The sequence below is a fragment of the Gossypium raimondii genome, chromosome 9 (assembly GCF_025698545.1).
Source record: "Gossypium raimondii isolate GPD5lz chromosome 9, ASM2569854v1, whole genome shotgun sequence".
NCBI classification, from domain to species: Eukaryota; Viridiplantae; Streptophyta; class Magnoliopsida; order Malvales; family Malvaceae; genus Gossypium; species Gossypium raimondii.
This window is the reverse complement of record NC_068573.1, coordinates 26656391-26678056: the sequence shown is the minus strand read 5'-3', so window position 1 is coordinate 26678056 and position 21666 is coordinate 26656391. Positions and strand designations below refer to the sequence as shown.

At 28.9% G+C, this 21666-nt stretch overlaps 1 long non-coding RNA gene across 1 annotated transcript; it reads right to left on the bottom strand.

Moving 5' to 3' along the window:
• Nucleotides 1-11561: 11561 nt before the first annotated feature.
• LOC105798760 (uncharacterized) lies at nt 11562-14465 on the bottom strand. Its single transcript, XR_008188522.1, has 5 exons — nt 14155-14465; nt 13396-13448; nt 13259-13299; nt 11925-12558; nt 11562-11839 (listed from the first exon to the last, which is right to left on the bottom strand). It is a non-coding gene; the product is annotated as an uncharacterized LOC105798760 (long non-coding RNA).
• Between the last annotated feature and the right edge of the window lie 7201 nt (nt 14466-21666).

Here is a 21666-nt window from a genome sequence, read left to right as displayed (position 1 = left end):
GTACAACTCAAAATCAAACATAATGTGACAAGCCTATACATGCCATATATTTAAGGTTCCAAACTTATAAAATACCAAAATATTGGTCGATAGTGTGACAGATTTCCTTGACAATCCCCGAGCTCATAACTAGGTTCCAAAATCTATAAAACATCAACCGAACACACACACGGTAAGCTTGAATAGCTTAGTAAGTCATAAGCAAAGAAATCATCAAATAAACATTAGCAATATAATTTCAACTTGGCCGAATATAACTATCTCATGTACACACAAATCGCTCTTTTAACAAGCATAATTATATCATCAACTCAATTACTATACTTGCCTTATTTTCATGAACATTTAATTTCTCACGTATCTGAACCATTTATCTCAATTTCACATTCGATCTTGACTTGACATTGCCCGTTGAACTATTCAAAATTTATAAGGATACTCTGATTGTACGATAAACTCGTACAATGCCAACGTCCCAGATGAGGTCTTACATGTAATCAAATATCAATGCCGCTATCCCAGACATGGTCTTACACGAAATCATATACGATGCCAATGTCCCAGACATGGTCTTACACATAAATCTCAAATCGATGCCAACGTCCCAGACGTGGTCTTACACAAAATCACATATCAGAATCCTATGGTTCGTACGGGGCTTTCGGATGTCGTAATTCCATCGTATCAAGCTCGTAACAAATCTACCATGCATAAAATGATTCGACATTTACACATATATTCCTTAAAATTTAATTTGGTATTTGACATACATAAATATTCAAATTAACAGAATTTATTTTCTTATGAACTTACCTCGTAAGGAAACGAATGGATGGAATCGACTACTCGACCACCTTTGACTTTCCTCGATCTAATTCTGTTTTCTTTTGTTCTTGATCTATATAAATTCAAATTTGGCTATTTAATAACACATTTCATTCAAATTTATTCAAAAACACATAAATGGGTAAATTGCATTTTTGCCCTTAACATTTCACATTTTTTCCCAATTTAGTCCCTATTTCAAAACAACTCAAAATATTCAAAATTTCAACATCCTATAGTTAGACCGAATTTTACTAAGGTTCATAGTAGCCTATTTCTTTCACATTTAGACCCCTCAATTTACAAAATTTACAATTTAATCCCAAATAGGCATTTTTATTAAAAATCACTTAATTAAACATGATAATCTAACAACATATATTTATTTTCCATCATCAAACAAGAAAAACAACAAATTCTCTTCAATGACACATCACAAAATACACAGCCAATTCAAAAATTCAAGCATGGGCTAGCTAAAACACAAAGAAACGATCTCAAAAACGTAAAAATTATCAAAAACCGAACAAAGAACATACCTAATTTAAAGCTCCAAAGTGCCAAACAATAAAACACAAAAATGGCTTCTTTTTCTGTTCAAGTTTTGGCAAGAACAAAGCTAAAATGCATGGCCATTTTGTTTTTATTTTATTTAATACATAATAATACAACAATTACCATTTTATCCTTATTCATATAACATTAAAATCCCACTAATTAATGTCCATACTTGTCCATGCATTAATTCAATGGTCCAATTGCATCATAAGGACCTCATACTTAAAAAGTCATGTCAATTCAGCACTTTAACAAATGGCACACAACTTTTGCATTTTCTACAATTAAGTCATTTTTCACAAATCGGTACACAAATGATAAAATTAATTCACAACAATTTCGCACATATCAATTCACAAACTTTAAGCACGAAAAATAATATTAAAATATTTTTCTAACTCGGATTTGTGGTCCCGAAACCACTATCCGACTAGGGTCTAAATCGGGCTGTTACAAATATGATCACTGTCAACAAATGACCGTGATAAATTGCTCGTTCGAGAACGAGCAACCCGTGGCCACGTTCCATATTTATCAATCCACACAATGTCAATGAAAGGATATTGTTAACTTTTTAATTGAGCTATGAATTCCACTGTTTCTAGTAAAGTCATTCCATACACAAGTCATGTACTCAACATACTGGTTATCAGCTCGATCATCTTTCGAGCATAAGCCTCCATTTATATTACAACACATAAGTTACATACAGATGGTTAGTGACTAACTCAGGATTAGGTAAATCACACCATGAATGTCATAAGTGAATTAATTCACAAACAGATTTATAATTAACTCATCTTGGGTCTAGTCCGATGTACCATTCTGCCAATAACTATATCTATGTCTCTACCTGTGGAGTCAATTGCTCCGATAGCCAAGACTGGCCATCTCCTCAATTGGAATTATAGACGACATGATAATCCTTCTTAGTATTTGAATTAAATGTTCACTTTGATTCTTTTACGGGATTATGGACTCATTTAGATTATCTACTAAAGTAAGTTATCTTTCTCGCAATGTAAACATTCTTACAATGCCACTTATCATCAGTTTGAACTTAGACAATGAATGAGATAATATTTGCTTGCCACAATTTCGCTATGCATGCAAAATGTAAAAGACAGAAACACAAAAGAAATAACAGTGAAATGTGAAATTTATTTATTCATCGTTCAAATACATAGAAAACAATTACATATTTACTACAACATGGGCACATTTCCAACAAGACATTCGAGCATGGTACTTCGGACAAGGTGGATTACAAGGAAGTAATCCAACCTCTATTTTTCCCAAGAGGGGTCTAATCCTCCAAAGGGACGGGGAATCTTGCTAGTTATCATAGAAGTTGGGATGCTAGCAAGTCCTTTGGGACTAAGGTAAGAGAAGAAGTCCCATAGACTAAACTGATTTGGAATGATTGCTAAGGGGAAGATACCTAAGGACTATTAGTAGGGTAGATCGTGGGATTACACTTTAAGAACATGGTGGAAAGAAGATTTCCACTCTAGGAATAAAAGGAAGAAAGAATACAAATTAAAGAAAGGATAGAGTTTGTAGAGATGGTAAGACAATCATATGAACTGTCAAGGCTGAATGAAAGTTGATATAATGACTGAAAGGTAACTACTTAGTGATCTATCCTCCTATGGATAGGATCAGGAGTAATATAAATTCTGATACGAAGGATTTAAGAGAATTTACCCGCACAAGTAGGGAGTTATTTGTATTTAGTTCTTTCCATTTAAACCTCTGTAACATGGGTCTATTTTTGTGTAATGAAGAAACTTACTAAATCATCCGAACTTACAAGGGTTTGATTTGTGGTTGCAGGAATTGTAGATTAAGGAACTTGGTGAGAGACGAGGCCAAACCTTGTTGACTCAAGGAGCTCTGTAGTAAAGTGTTATGCACATAGGAAGGGGGTATCGTTAAGAACTTCACCATGCGGCGACTATATTGTAATTAGTTAAATACCTTAGAGTCTGGAGTTTGGACGGTGAACTTTATTTTTTAAAATATTGTCACTATTGTAAGTTTATTTTATAAATAGGTAATACAACCTGATTTAAAATAATAAGTTCCAATCATGTATACAAATCCGATTCAGTTGTGACGCTCTATACCCGGATTTAACGAACAGGTTGGGTAAGGGTGTTACATGGGTGATCAAAACGAAAGCGCCCTAAAATTGGGTGTCCATTTAGATAGTTTACCCATACATATAATATAACAAGTTACATAGGCTATATATGTGACAAGTGATGCTCTCTTATTTTTTCAGTATTTAATTTTTATAATTATAATTAAATATATACCTTTACTATTAACTATTTTTAAATATATATTTAAAATAGTGTTGTAAAGAGAGATATGAAAAAGTAACCATCTCTGCACAAACAACACATAAAACTTAAGTTAGACCAAAAAACTTTTAAGGTATGTGGCAAATTATTTATTTAATCACTATTAGATTTGATTCTCATTATTGTGTTTGTATTTTATATATTTTTTATAATGTATTTAATATGTAATTGTTGGTGAGTGGGGATAAAATAAACTTATGAGAAATTAATGAAGCTTTAAGGTGTGTATCAATGTCACTTTTTTTAAGGTTCTATTCGCCCACCTATATTATGGTGTGCAAAAAAGTTACTGATAAATGAATCTTGAGGATACAATAAAGCTTAATGTCTGTTTACGTTTTGCATTGACGGAAATAGTCCATTGAGCACTGAGCGGAGCATAGCAATGATATCAATTTCTATAAAGAATTTCTGCAGTAATTTTTTATAAAACAATCTAGAAATATAAAAAATGGTGGGAGAATAGAAAGAAACTTTTAATGTGTTTTTTGGGTTGTCATGCAAATGAAACTTCACTCCTATTTATACGAGGCCTTATGTCTCTTCATAGGGACATAACTACCCAAATGTATAGTCATATCTTTAGCAATAAACATAATTATTCAATAGATATCTACTTGAATAATTATGACTATTTGTTATTAATTAAGTGAAATAACTTTTGATAACTTATAACTTTTCATTTGCAACTATTGGAACACTATATATTTTGGAAATGTTCCAATAGTAATACCATTTGCAACCATGGAGTTTGGAGATCCCGTTAGTTCGATGACCCAAATGGCAACAAACGGAGTGCCTGTCCAACTACTGCAATGACAGGATCTAATGGCAATGATTGCTAATGTTGTTGAAGCTATGGTTGAGATATGAGGTCAAATTGAAATTTAGGGTTTTAGGAAAACTTTATGTTTGTGATTAAAATGATATTTGTTGCTGACCTTAATTCGATATACAAAATTCAATGATTGCTTTAATTTTATCATCTATTTTATTTACCAAATGCAATTGTGTGTTAAACGTGGTATATAGTAGAAGAGAGCAAAACTTGATTCGATTCGAAAAAATCAAATTTTTTTTCAAATTTCGAGTTAATAGAATTGAGTTATTTGAATTATTCGAGTCAACTCGTATAAGTAATATGGCACCCCAAACCCGGTTGGGACGATCGACCCAAATTTCGAACATCACATTAGTCACCAAAGTGAGTCTCAATTTAAACCACCACAAAACACACCAACCAACCAATTACACCACACAATTTGTCATGTAATATTCAATAAAAACCTAATATCACGCTTCTGTTGTGCTACTCTGATCAACAATCAACAACAAGACTAATTTACAATTTAATATTTAACAGATAATTACCTCGAAAACTTTAGTTAAACATACATGCATGCAATAGGGTATTTTTAAAAGGGCTATATTTGTAAGGACTTGAAAAACCGTTTTGTTTAAAAACATATAATTAGATTTAAATCGTAATATAGTAAAATATCGAAAAAACCATTTCACAAGGTTTGAAAATAGTATTATAGGATTATACGTATAAGTCTTGTTTCGAAAGATCAATTAAAACATTGCGCACAATTTCATAAAATTTGTCATTTAATTAGTTCGTAGGCAACTAACAATTTACGTAATTAGCCCAATTCTACATTCATGCATACTAAACATTCAATTGTTTTCTAAAACACACCTTTAACATCTAGGTCTTACCTAATGTCCAACGGCTTTTCCACATGCACTTTTGAGTTAGTCGATCAATTAATCAAAGCATTCACCGAGCAATCATAATTTACTATTCAATCATCTATCTAAAGCACTAGTAAAAGTTCCAGATTAAACTAATTAAAGACTCCATAATGTCCAATTACAACCCGACAATTATAACTAAAACTAATTCTAAAACCCATAATTTAGTCTCATATTAACTTCTTTATTATGATTGGGAACACAACGACATACCTAGGTATAGCCTCGATTTGGATCACTTGGATGACTCACTTCCACACCTTTTCACAAGCTAAATCACTGCAATATTATAAAAGAATGGGAGAGTTTATGAAAGCTCAGTAAGTGCTCAAACATACTACAAATAAACATATCAATCAGGTTAGGTGAAATAAGCATACCTAAATGATTCACTTTTATCACAACTCACACAAGATAACAATTCACATGAATTAAACGATTCACATAGAATAGGCAATTCATATAAAATAAAAAATCATATGAAATAACAGTTCATGCATAATAACAGTTCATTCAATATAATAATTCATTCATACCACATCATAACTCATATATCTCAAATAATTATAAATTGAAATTTTTGTGATTATGAAATACATAGGGGACTCTATCACCACCTATAAGTGGACTCTATCACCACACATTGAATAAATAGATCTCCTTATAACGCCTCAATTTTGGACTCAAAGAGACCTACGCTATCTCCGATATAAGTTTAGCATGAATGCTTACACTCTCCAACACTCCCAACTCATAGAGCCTTACGTTGTCTCCATTGAATGGAGCTATGCTCAACATTCAATTATCTTTCCAACGTTATCTTCAAGCATAATGCCCACCACAATAATACGGGTGAGTACTCACAATCCTATGGCATGCCAACTATATCCAATGGTTCTATAAGGTCACAATGCCAAAATATCTCTTTAACATATTCACAATATTCAGTATAATAAGGCTTGCAATTAAGCAGAGCTCACACATTATAACACAATTCGTAATAGAGCATGGTTCACAAATAATATAACTTTCATGCAACATATATTGCACACATAACACAGTTCACATATCATTCCTGACATAGCTCACATAAATCATTGTTCACATATTTTATTTAGCATATGGCATGCAATAGCTTAGCTTACATACAATGCAACTCAAAATATCACAATACACAATTTGGCAAATTAATATAGTTCACCATAATGATATAATTTGCCAAGTTAACATTGTTCACAATATAACACAGTACACAAATATAATTGGCTCGAACTATAGTTGAGCTCGCACCTAGCATTTCACGATAATATAATTCTACACTAATCAAAGCTTGAATTAACATAGAGCTCATAATTCACATACTGGTTCTTACATGCATGGATATACACATTATCAGTAAAATTTGCATATTAAAAGAGTTCACGTTATTTTTTTTATATTAATTCGTAAACATTACAAAACCCATCCACGCATGTATATATATTATATAAAACATGACCCTCAAATGAATATATATTATATTTTATGACCCATAAACATATATATTATATATATAACAAGATGCATTAATATATCATATATATACATATCTATTTAAAACCCATTGTCACATCAAATTTCAGCACATTCCAAGTGCGATATACATGTATATATATTATATAAAGCAATTCCCTATACACATATATAATCATTAAACGCATATATATTGTATCATAAGACCCTACACACATATATATTGTGTATATATATGAACCATATACGCATATATTTTATATATATAACAAAATCCACGCATATATTATATATATAACAAAACCCATGCATATATAGGTATTCTGCAGGGGCAAAGCTAGAAAATTTTTTTAGGGGGACTGAAATTAAATTGTAATTTTCACAATAATAAAAATGCAAAATTTAAAGGATTAAATCAAAATTTTATCATTTTTAGGGGACCAAAGTGTAATTTTACCTTTACGAATTTAAAATTTTAAAAATTTTAAAGGGTCAATTTTCTATTTTAGGGGGGCAAGGTCCCTGCCAGCCCCCTAGATTCACCCCTAGTATTATGTATATAGCAGGACCCTTTTACTCATATTTATATATTATATTTATAACAAGACCATGCACACATATTTCTATTATATATACCTATGTATTAGTACAATAGCTCACAGAATTGCTCACACCTACTAATATGCACACACAAGCAACTTTTAAGTGCACAATTTCACACACTTGTCACGTCAAATTCCATAGTTTACAGTTACGACTTGCCTATTTTATTCCTATAATTACATGCACAATTTAAATTCATGCATTTGGCTTATTAAAATCGCACAGCATGCATACCCTACACTTAAACAAAATTGCAATGGTTTGCACCAGGAGAAATCAAGGTTCGCATATTAATTGAGTAGGGGTCCGCATATGTTAACTTAGCCTGCATACTGGAGTTTAAATGCAATATATCAGACCACTCACCTTAGCAACCATTGCTTCAACTACCATGCTTAAGTAAGTTTCTATTTGCCTTTGTCTATGATTGTAGAGGCTCCCAAATGAATTGGCACTTTTCATACACATCAAACACATTATAAAGACATTACAAAGACATTACTAACACCAACAAACATGGTTGTAGAGGCTTCCAAATGAACTGACACTTTTCATACACATCAAACACATTACTAAGGCATTACTAACACCAACAAACACCATTTAATCATTCCAAAATCATAGATCAAAGCCTATTAACCTTTATATAAAAATTTTAACTAGTTTTGCCAAAATAGGCGTTTAACCACTCAAATCTCATTTCTAAGCTTGAATTTCAACTTTATACATCCTAAATATCATCTAATTACATATCTAAACAATCAATTTTATCCAATTTTACGGTTTAATTTTTCAAGAAAAATCAAGCTTATGTGATCTTTTAAAAGGGAAAACATTCAATTTGTTTAAATTCATTAAAGATTTGTTAAATTAAGATCAAATACCTTTTAATTAGATCAAAATGGGTTAGAAATCACTTTAAAACCAAAGCTTAGCCAAGAAATACGAGATCTACCATTTTTAAGCAAAAAATTAACTTAAAATCAAGTGATATATTGAGATCTTGATTAAATCAAAACCTCGAATTGAAATAACAATTCACTTAGTTTAATCATAAGAAGTTAGAATCTCACCTCAATTTTGTAAAATCGACGAGCTGTGGAGCTAATTCAAGCTAAAACGTATGAAGATCTCTTGAGGATTTTAAGGATGAAAACATGAGTGTTCTTCAAAATTGAAAAGAGATTTTGTGTTTATAGAGCTTAAGAATAAAAAATGATCAACTAATTTCGGGAGAAAAGTTTTGATTTGGTGTTTGGCAAATTTTTGAAGAAGATGAAGAATGGGAGGGAAGGAGATGTAGGGGCTGTTAAATAGGCAACCCATTTTTAAAAATTGGGCCATTGTTCATTTAACCACCTCCAGTTTCTTCCCTTTTTCAAATAGGCCCTTGTTTTCCAATTAAAACTAATTTCAAAATTATTTTCAAATCAAACCTTGTTTTTAAAATCTGTTTTAACCAAATTAGTTCCCGGACACCTAATTTTAATTTCTTAACCTAAAATTAGTAATTCTAATTATTTTAATATTTTATTTAATTAATTCCTAATTATTTAATTATCTAATTATGATTTTCAATTCGCTAACCCCTGATTTACTTACTCGATTCTCCTAACCCGATTTTTGGGATGTGACAAGTAATTCAAGTTTTGAGTTCGAATTAAGTTGAATTTTACAATTGAATAATTCAAATAATTCAATAATAGATTGATGTAAATACCCTTTTGGTCCTGTCAAGTTTGCAAATGAGCAAATTGGTCTCTCTCTCTCAACAAAAATTACAAAATAATTCAAAATAATTTTCAAAAATTCAAAATATTTATAAAATTCTAAAATTTATATTTTTAAAAAATTATAAAACATTCTAAAATATATATAAAGAAAGTTAAAAAATTAAAATTTTTAGAATAATAATTTTGAGGACTTCAATAAGTTAATTTATGATTCAAGTTTATCATACTAACGTATTTTTTTTTAATTTTCCTTTGAAAAGTTGTCAAATATATATATATGGTTTCAAATTTATGTGCTTTAATATGAAATTAGTTATACTATAATAAAATCTTAATTTGACATATTTAAGTTTTTAATTTAACTTGAACAATTTCACTCGATTTGACTCGACTCAATTTGAAAATTTTTCAAATCGAGTTAGGATGATAAAATAGGACTCGTCAAATCGAAAATTTTTCACTTGATTCAATCAAACGCTCACCCATAATATATAGAGTTCAAATTGAAGGATTTTTTCTAGATACTTTTCAATTTTACCTTGCTTTGTCATTCATATCTTTATTTCCATGTTCAGTGAGATTCTTCTTTTAGTTCCACTTTTTTTTTTTTTCCAATTTTGTTATGATTTCTTTTCTTTTTTGCTTTAGAGAAGAGCTTGATCTTTTCTTTTAGAAGAGAAGAGTAAAATATATTTGATAGTTTGAAATATAATTTTGCAGGAATATCAGCCATGAATGTGTTTCTATTATCATGCCTTCAAATTCAACACATCTATTTGATGATTTTAAATATATATTTTACTTCCAACCTCTTTGAGACTTCATGGCCTACCAATGTCTTTATCAAGTTCACCCAAATAAACATCCAAAAAAAAAATTATAATCCAAAATGCAAGCTAATGAAAAGATTTCAACCCTATGGAATCCTACATATTACTTGGAGTTCGTTGGCAATGATGCACAAGTGATCTTTTATGTAGATATAATTTTACGTACTTTGAATTTATTTCAATTATAGGCTAGAAGAGTCACAAATAGCACCTCCACCTTTAAAATCGGGGATTTGCATGTTTGCTCTTATTTTGAAAGAAGGCCAAAACAAATTGCAATCATTCCAGGTCTCCTAGGTATAGAGCCAACAAGGGCTCATATACATTTATCAATGAGGGGTTTTCAAAGGAGTTTCATCGATGAGTGCTTATTTAAAGCCTACTTAAGACAAACATATGCTACCAACTTCAGTCAAGATAGCTATGATATTATCTCTACTTTTTCTTTCTTTGAGTTGAATATTTGAATCAATAGATACATTTATGCTGTGAGTGTTTCTATGTTTTTTCCGTATCCATTTATTTATCCTTGCCAATCCTTTAATTTCCACTTGAGAAAATGCTACTTCTATTATTTAAGGTAAATAATAATGTGAAAATAAATCATTTAGTATTTTTTAAATTAAGGTAAATAATTTAATATGCTTTCATTAAAATTTACCCTTATCCAATTAAATAAAATTTACCAAATTAATAAAATACTTCCGTTAAAATTTACTCTTATCCAATTTTAATATATATATAACGCAAGTACCACTACATCAAAATAGGTTTTTAGCAGCGCTTTTTAAGGCCTTTAAGCGTCGCTAAAAGTATTTGCGGCGCTTTGACAAGCGCCGCCAAAAATGCCACTATAGAATGTGTCGCTAACTTTTGCGGCGCTTTTCCCACAAACGTCGCTAAAGACCAGTACCTTTAGCGGCGCTATTTCACAAACGCCGCTATAGACCAGTACCTTTAGCGGCGTTTTCCCACAAACGCCGCTAAAGACCAATACCTTTAGCGGCGCTTTTCCCACAAACGCCGCTAAAGACCAGTACCTTTAACGGCGCTTTTCCCACAAACGCCGCTATAGACCATGACCTTTAGCAGCACTTTTTCCCGCAAACGCTGCTAAAGACCATGACCTTTAGCGACGCTTTTCACAAAAACGCCGCTAAAAACTTATCTTTTAAAAAAATATTTTTTTTTTAAATAATATTTATTTCTATGATAAATATTATATTATGTTTTAAGGATAAATAAAAATTATTATTTAAATTAAATTTTATACAAAAATTTTAACTTTAAAACTAAATATAAATATAAAAATTAATAAATTTAAAATAATAAATTAATAGCACAATTAAAATCCAAAAGTTAGAACACTTAAGTAAAAATAAAAATTTAGAATCAAAACTAAAATAAATAATACATATGCAAGGTAATAAAATATACAATGCATTTTCTTAATCAAGTAAATCTTGGTAATAAAAGATATAATACATTTACTTAATCAAGGAAATCTTGGTAATAAAGTATCCTGAAGCATGGCTTCTTCAAAATCATCCTCATAACGATCCATTTGTCCCATGCCAATCTCAAAAAAAATACCCAATACATTCTTCAATAATGCTCGGTCTATCTGTTCTCCCTCACGTTCTTTATCAATCTAATAAAGTAACCACTCCTCTTAGTTTTTTTATTCAAAATGTGACCTATATACAATTAACCATGACACAATGATGTAAACTTACAAAGGCAATTACGGCATCTCTGACTTTTTCATGCACTTCCTGATATAACTGAAATGAGTAAAACAGATCACACACAGTTAAAAGTATATGGGAAATAATAGGCAACTAACTCTCAAAATCCAGTTCATTACAGCAGAACCAGTATTGGATAAAGGTGTGCTTAAAGAACTTATGACAAACACAGAAAGTGCAGCATCGGTAATGTCACGACAAAAATCACCACTTATTTCTCGAAGTTCCCTTGCTTGAAGACTAACTATTGCATCTGCTGAGCCTGCTGCAGGAAATTTAAGTCTCTGGAGATTCTTGCATCGCAAGGAGAGTGAGACTGCAGCTACAGTATCAAATTTGTAAGATCGGAGGTCCAGTGACCCCCATAAACAGAGCAAAGAACCTAAGAGCCTAAATGTTCGACAAGTTGATGCCAAACTAGCTCGATCTCGATAATTCAAATAAGAGAAGAGTTGAATAACTGTATCATCAGGCAAGGTTGTCCAATCAACTCCACAAACTGTAGCTGAATTCAAACATCCACTATCGAGTGTCTCCAAACTAATGTTTGTCTGATATTTTTCCTCACTATGTGAACATTTTTGCCTCACTCTTTCACTCATATCCTACAAGTTTTGGACCACTGCAAGCAAAGAAATAATATGACAAAATCACAGGTTCACTCAATAAGAACTCCAAATTCTCAAGGGAAAAAAATTCATAAGCTTGAACACAAGTAATCTTTCAATTGAAAAAACAATGAAAGAATTTCAATAAACAGGCTTCATTCTTTTCCCAAATATTACAGACCCAGCAAAGGAAAACCTCAAATTTCAAGTACTCATTTTCCCAGGAACTATAAAATAAACACTGAAACATGACGATCAATCTTGAATTTCAGTAAACAGATAAAATATCTGATCAATCATTCTTAGTTTCGTGCCTATAAATTTCGTATTTAATAAGGTGCCTTAAAAATTTTGCATTGATTATATATAATAATATTATAATTTTCCTCAAAATATATACAAATAATATTATTTGTGCATGTTATTTGATGAACAATGCAAAACAGATTTGTAACAGATGGATTCATAATTTAGCAGGGGGAAGAACAATTGCAGATCCAAGTGCAAGTATCACAAAATTTACATTAAGAAAACAGATATTTTGAATTGAAATTCAAGCCGCCAAAATACCGAATCAAATTTCAAATTAATTTAAGATCTAAACAGAAAAAAAAAACATCACTAATTTAACCCAGATCTCGAAAAACACCAATAATTTAAAAATGAAATCAACAAAACCAAGAATTAATAAAGACATGGAAGAAGCTAGTTCACCTTAAAAACACCTTGGGGTGTTTGAGAAATGCTTTCTCCGTCTAATATAAAATAAAAAGAAAGATCAAAGCAGTTTCAACACATAAAAATAAGACAGAGAAAAGGCAGAGAAAGAGGAATGTGGACTAGATTCATACCAAGTCAGAAACAGCAGTCTGTAACTTTGGAGACCAGTTAACCATGTAAGACCCTAAAAGAAGATATCATATCAGTTAAACTAGATTAGTTACTGAGACTAATATGGTGCAATTAACAATAAAATCAAATCAGAAAAATCTGCGCTGAGTTGTATAGTTGAATATTTGATAAATTAACAAACAAACAAAAAAAAAGTAGTTCCCACATCCTACCACCAAACACCAGAGAATATATTCAAGTCACCATGAAAAATAACTGTACTTGAAGTCCAAAAGAAAGCTTTTAAGTTTAAAACCTCCTTCCCTTCAGTCTTTTGCTCAACTATTTTCAGACCAGACATTCTATATGCACATGTACAATAATAAGTGCAGAAAAGTCTATTTACATCAGTTCCATGTTATACCAAGTTTGGACCAGTCAGTGACTAACAATTGCAGATCCAAGCGCCAGAATATTGAATACTCTCAGTCTACAAGCAACAAAAGCCCCCAAAACATAAGACGTTTAATTATAATACAAAAAAAGAGACCCACAAATTTCAGAACCTTAAGAACAGAACAAGACAGATGATACAAAGAAACTAACCCAAACCCCAAATAGGGAAAAAGGCTCCATTTTTTTTAATTACCCAATTAAACAACCCCAAGAAACCACTGTTTCTTAACACTCCATATATGAATAAAAGGGTGTTCATGAAAAAATTTCAACTGAAGATGTGTGCTTTAGGTGATAAAAAAAAGGGGGTAAGAGAGAAATACATGGATAGGGGCGTCCTTATTGCATGAAACACGACTTCGTTGGAGTTCAAGATGCGGCGGAAGTTGACCCATTTGCACATCTGGCAAATCCCAGATTGAAAATTTCTTCTTTTCTTCTCCTGCCCCCTCTGCCATTGCTTTGTTGCTTAGATTTTGCTATTAGGAATTTAGGGTTTAAATGGGAACTGAAAAGAAAGGGGTTTTAGCTATATACACAGTTGAGGAGAAACGCTTATGTTTAGGGATTTTGTTCTTTTTTGACAAAGAGAAAGCACAAAAGGAATTTCAAAAACCTTTCTGCTTTAGTAGGGGAGCTCCTTTAATTTGGAGATCTTAGGCGGAGAAATTTGGAAATAAAACGCGCCTTTTTTTTTAAATGATTTTTGCGGTGTTTTTATTAAAAACGTCGCTATTGCTTATCTATTGCAGCGTTTTTTAAGAAAACGCCATAAAAAATTATGTTATTTTGAATAAAATGACACCGTTTTACTCTGTTAAAATTTTTTATTTTGTATATTAAATAATAACTATTTTAATATTTTAAGTAAGCAAATTTTAATTTTTTGAGGAAAGTAATATTCAAATTAAACTACTTTTTATATAAATTATATAAAATGAGATAAATTGAAATATAAATATGTAAATATTTGGATAAAATTTAAATTTAAATTTACATTTAAAAACAAAATAATAATAATAGTAAAAGAAAAAACAAAATCAAGGAGACCAATAATATTGTATGTTGTTAAACAAATACACCCATCAAACTTTCTTTTTATAGTATAAGCTAAAGCTTAGATAATTAAATTATCAAATATGCACATGAAGCATTCTTTTCTCTTGTTTACATTCCCTTAATTAATTTTCTTGTTTACATTCCCTTAATTAATTTCAACATGTAAGCTTTAATTTGTTGACTTAAAAGCATCTTAAATCTTAATTAATACTTTGGATTGTCCCAAATTGAGTCGAGATCAATTTTATGTCTAAACTCGACTCTTGAAAAGGATTACTAAAATTTTCATATTTGAATTTAAATGGAAAATTGTTATTAAATAAAAGATAATTATAATTTCATAGTTCAAATTTAAAACTCAATATATTTATTTATCAAATTTTTAAATCTAATATTTAAATATATCAAATGGTTTAAACCATTTAATCTAAATTTAGATTAAATATTTTTAAATATAAAACATTTGTTAATTGTATAAATTTTCATCATTTAATAAATCTAAAGTAAACCTTAAATCCTAAACCATTTAATATATATAAAATTGATCTATTGTCTCTTAAATAATTTAAACTATCTCCTAAACCCTATCTCCTAAATCCTAAATCATAAAACATAAACCCTAAACCCCTAACCCTAACCCTCTTTTTACAATTATATAAGAACTTAATTAATATATAAATTAAAAAATACTAATTAATCTAAACCTTAAACCCTAACCCGACCTCGAATCTCTAAACCTTAAATCACTAACCCCTAACCCCGGCCCAAACCCCAAACCCTAACTACTAACCCTAAACCTTATTTAATATATAAATTAAAAAACACTAATTAAATTAAACCCTAAACCCTAACCCGAATCCCTAACCCCTAACCCTTAACCCCTAAATCACAACCCTTAAACCAGAATCCCTAATTCCATAATCTATAAACCTTAAAACTGTAAATCCTAAACCGGCCTTAAATCCTAAATTAACCATATACCCTAAACCATTTATATTAAACCCTAAACTATAATGATAATTAATTAAATATTTTAAAATTAATACTATCGTATCTTTTACAATTATATATGAAATGATTTAATATATAAATTAAAAATCAATCAGTCATGTACCCAAAAAACTTTAAAATTATTTTAAAATAATAGTATTTTAAATTTTCCATTTTTAACAAATATTTTTCTATTTTTATTTCAAATTATTTCTAAGTGTCATTATTTCAAATTTATCCATTTTAACAAATATTCAATTAAAATAAATAGAATTTTAATTAATATAAATAAACAAATTAAATAGTAATTAGACAAATAAAATGTTTTTGCGGCGATTTTCCAAAAACGCCGCTAAAGACCAGAGCATTAGCGGCGCTTTTCCAAAAACGCCGCTAAAGACCTGAGCATTAGCGGCGCTTCCCAGAAAACGCTGCTAAAGACCAGAGCATTAGCGGCGCTTCTCCAAAAACGCCGCTAAAGCCCTAAGCATTAGCGGCGCTTCTCCAAAAACGCCGCTAAAGACCAGAGCATTAGCGGCGCTTCTCCAAAAACGCCGCTAAAGACCCGAGAACTAGCGGCGCTTTTATAAAAACGCCGCTAAAGCCCTGAAAGGTCGATCTTTAGCGGCGTTTTATGTAAAGCGCCGCTAATGCTCGATTTTTAGCGGCGTTTTTTACCCAAATGCTACTAAAAATGCCGCTAAAAGCCTGTTTTGATGTAGTGTACCAATAAATTTTTTACCTATATATCGCTACTTCCGTTATTTAAGATACCCTATATATATAGTTTGTTATTTGTGTTATTTTAATTTCTACTTAGGAAATAAAACGAAAACCATAATTAAAAAACTAAAATAAATTCACGTTGGATATATAAAAATTATATAAAATAAATCAAATTGATCTAATTTAAGTTTTAAAATTGAAAATAATAGGAACGGGTAAAATTTTAAATCCTACTTGAATTTAACTAAATTTTCAATTCCAATTGTCATTAAAATTTTTATTTTAAGACACTCTTATTTAAATTGATTTTTGATTGATTATTATATATGGTTCAAAATTTGACCTAACAAATTTAACTAGGATTAAAATTAAAATTTCAAAAGTTAAAAATACACCAATTAAAATTAATTAAATCAGAGTATAACGACTAATTTTGCCATATTACGCTTTTAAAAAATAATGATCTGGATGTTATTTTTCTTCCAATATTTTTCTTAAAATTCCTTAATATAAAATGATTCAAATTTTCACAATTTTGTCTGTTTTTCATAATCTATTTAATATATGGATTAATTTTATCTATTAAATTTTATACACAATTTTTTCATAATGTTACAAGATTAGACGGAGGTAGTAAATTCAAGGTGGTATTGACAATTGAAACTAAATTTTAAATTTGAAAAGTGTAGAAATTAAATCCCAAATTTATAAAAATTACAAAAATTTGAAACATATTTTAACCTAATTAGTAATATGTAACCGTTGATGTTGATCACTTTAATGAATATTAATTTTCCTTTTAAAAATACCAACTTAACATATCATCTAAAACAAAAGAAATAAAAATGTATTAAAATAATTTTTAAAAACTTAAAATATATTAAAACATTTTTGAAGAAAAATGATAAAATACTTTAAATTTAAGAATTTAAATTTTTGTTAGTATAATAGACTTTTAATCTAATAAAAACGATTTAAATTTTAAAAATAATATAAATATAATTTAAAAGCTTAGACTTTGATAATATTATACATATTTAAAACAATGTTAAAATACGCCTAAGTCCTTATACTCTTCGATATTTGAAATTTAGTCTCTACTTTTTTTGTTAAGGATTTTTATGCTAATTGGACTTTATTATAATAATTATTATTTATAGGTTTGAGTTAAAAAAACAAAATAAAGACTTCTTTAAAATATTTAAAACATTTACTATAAAAAATTCATAAATAAAAATTTATGAATTCCATAAACCCTTTTTCATCTATGTACTTAATCTAGGAAATTGTATATATCATACACAAACAATAATTTAATTTAATACACTATTTTTATCAAATAAAATATTGAATTACAAAACATATAAATGAAATAATTAAATTATTTAATAATATCAATAATAAAATTTAATTTATGCAAAATTATAAAATAATTTAATATATTTTAATTAGGGTGAGCAAAATCGATTTGATTTGAAAAACTTGATAAAAATTCAAATTTTGAATTAAATAGTTCAAGTTATTTGAGTTAATCAAGTTATTCGGATAAACTCAAATAAAAATCAATTTTTTGGTTTAACTCGAATATGAATTACACAATTCTAGTTATCCGAAAATCCGAATAAGAAAAGGCAAAACTACGTCGTTTTGATAAATGTTTACCTATTAAGTTAAAAGACAAAACCATTATATTGTTTATGTAGTTAAATAATCTTGCACTTCATCTACTAGTTAAATAATTAGTCCATGTAAATGTAACATTGAGTATAAATAATAGGATTCTTCAACTCGACTAACTCGAAATTCTTTAACTCGATTCAACTCGACTCGATCGAACACTCACCCCTAATTTTAATTGATACATGCAGGTAAACTTGTGCATCACGAGGATAAGAAAACTAGTATATTATATATAACAAGGTACATGCACTATATTCACGACAAGTGGCGCTTTCTTATTTTTTTTCATTTTATTTTTATTTTTTTAAAACATAAGGAAAAAATTTCTAAAAATAATATAAAAATTTATTACAAAATAGTTTTAGAAAACAAGTTTTTGGTAATTATTTTTATTTAAATAATTTTATTTTATTTTCTAATTTACAAGCTTTAAGAACATATTTTTGAAAAAATTCTATGGTTTATTTATGAAAAAATTATGTGTATTTTATTTAAAAAATTAAAACAAAAACAATTATTTTATCTTTTAAAATTACTTTTATTAGATAAAATAAAGAAATTTGGAATAATTTTAGAGCAAAATTTATCTCAACAGTTATCTTATAAGATAAAAGAAACAAATTTGAAAATTATCCCAACAATTATCTCTAACTTAGGGTTTGTATATCGATTATAAACATTAACTTAGCATAGTCTCATGCATTACTTTTTAACCAAGTAGACATTCTTTTCTTTAGTTTACAATCGTAAAATTATTTTCTTGCTTTTTAAGAGAAAGTATACAGGTAAAATACAATATTAACTTATAAATTTTTTTTTACTTTTGTAAAATTATATTTCTATACTTCAAAATTATTAATCATCTACTTCGTAGGGATGCCATTTTCTAGTTCTTCAAAAAGAAAATTATTTGAATTATCACCGTCGCTAATTGTAGTGATTCCCATGTAGTTTTGACTGTGTCAAAACAACGTTGCTTTCCCCTTCTCCAACAATCACAAAGTGAGGCGTCTTATTCTCTATTTCAAAGTTTTTCTAATTTAATTTCACATAGTTCCGTTGGATATGATAAAAAAAAAATTAAAATAAAACTAGTTATATTATTTGATTGCAGCCGGTTCCACCCAATGAACTAATCTGAATCCAAAATGCTGGTGGCAAAATATTTTACTGGGATGGCCCTAAAGTTGGCATTTTAACCATGTCTAGAGTTAGAACAACTTTTTATGGGGTGAAATTAAATTAAATTTTTACGATAGTAAAGTTATAATTTCACCATTTGAATAGCCTATATCTTTATAATCTTTAAAGAATTAAATCAAAATTTTATCATTTTTAGGGGGGTCAAAGTGCAATTTTAATTTTACTAATTTAAAATTTTAAAAAATTTAAAGGCCTAAATAGAAAATTTTCTATTTTAGGGGATTCGGGCCCTTGCCATCCCCTAGTTACGCCCTTGTCTAGAGCAATTTGTAAACTTATATATTTTTTAAGTTCTATCTATTTTTTTTAATTAATCATCAAATGCTATTATTTAAAATTGTTCCTTATACTGAAGTTTGAGGTGACAATAACAGAGAGAAAAAGTGAAGAGTGTTCGATACTAGTGAGCAATAGGTTATGGGATGTAGTGATGAATGATATGACATGTGGGGTGGCGTGTATGTGTTTATGTATTGATAGAATATCATTGGCATAAGGGTTCTCAAGTAATGACACGACAGCGAAAGGTGGCACATCCAAGGGTTCTAATAAGCAATGTTGCGATGCTTTCATTTTGTTAATAAAGTTGGCATTGATTAATCATACTATCGATAATGTCAACGTCATTGTTTAATATGATTTTAATCTTATAAATTTCATCTTACTTTTTTTTTATATTCAAATATTCATTTTTATAGACACCACATCGCAATAGCTTGAACTTATACATTTCTTTTCGTTTTTAAATTATTTGAACCTAAATTTCATATCAAATTTTTGTTTTTGTGTAAACTATAGCAATAACTTAGTAAATTTTACTACAACCAGGTTAGATTTCAGAATAAAAAACTATTAAAATTGTGTGACCCGAATTTCATCACTTATTAAAGAAGGGGATCTGTGCCCCCGCAGTACGAACCATGCCACACAAGTAGAATCCGTATAGAACTACACTTCTTCTACTTAACATTGATTAGAATAAGGTTTTTCAACCTTTAAATAGATGCAGTTGAAACTCCTCTTGTATCGTTTTTCAACATTAATGAATTTCTTTTTCTCTGCTTGTGGTTTGGAAATATGTGTGTTCTTATCTTTCTTATTTTTGTGATCATTCCATTGCCATTATTAACGTCTATTATAACAAAAACAAATAATTTTAAAACAAATAATTTTTGGGATTAACTCGTGCATAACACACAATTTATTTAAAACTGTTAATTGTATTACTTAATATTGTTTGCAAGTAAAATTTTGTAATTTATACTAAAACTTAAATCTAAAATTTCAATAAACTATCTTAATGTACGGTGATCTTATTGTATTGAGATTTAATACAGTTTTATCATTATATTTTATGGGTATAAGAAATCATAAATTTTACTTGACTTGTGTATAAATAACACTTAGTAAATTTAAGAAAAAATTAATTAAATTTTAATTTAAAATATTCATAATTATCACCATGTAATTAAACAGTAAAATATTAATAATTATCACATTGTAAATTTTAAAATTTACTTATTCTAATTTTTAAAATAAGTAATAATAGTTTGCAATATATTATCTAGAAATATTTTTAAAATTTTATACAGAACATTATTTATATAATTTTTAAAATTTTAAACGATATTTATGCAATGAGAAAATTTTAATACAATATTGTATATAATATTTTTATAGTACTAAAATATGATATTTAAATAATATACATATAAATTATTTTATATTTTTAAAAATACATTAATTTATGTTGGACAAAACACGTTAGCGAACAAAAATAATCAATTATAAATAAACACATATAAAATAAAATATAAACATAATTATTTATAGTTAATTTATCAAATATGAAAATCAAATAAAACCATAATAAACAATTGAAATAAAGGAGAATTGAGATTTTACGAAACATCGAGGCCCGTGAAACACAGTTTCCTTAAGATAGATTAGGCTGCTCCTACGGTACTTGGAGTAACGTTGGTCGAAAGTCTCCTAGGATACAACAACAGCAGTGATCGAAGTAGTAGCACCTCTACCACGATCAATCGAACGAACAATGCCTTTTTCTATCACCAGAATATTTAGAAAACACGAAAGATGGAAAATGAGATTTTTGAGAACAACAGAATTTCAGCAAGAGAAATTCTTCGAGAGTATGAGAGTATGCTTAAACCCTT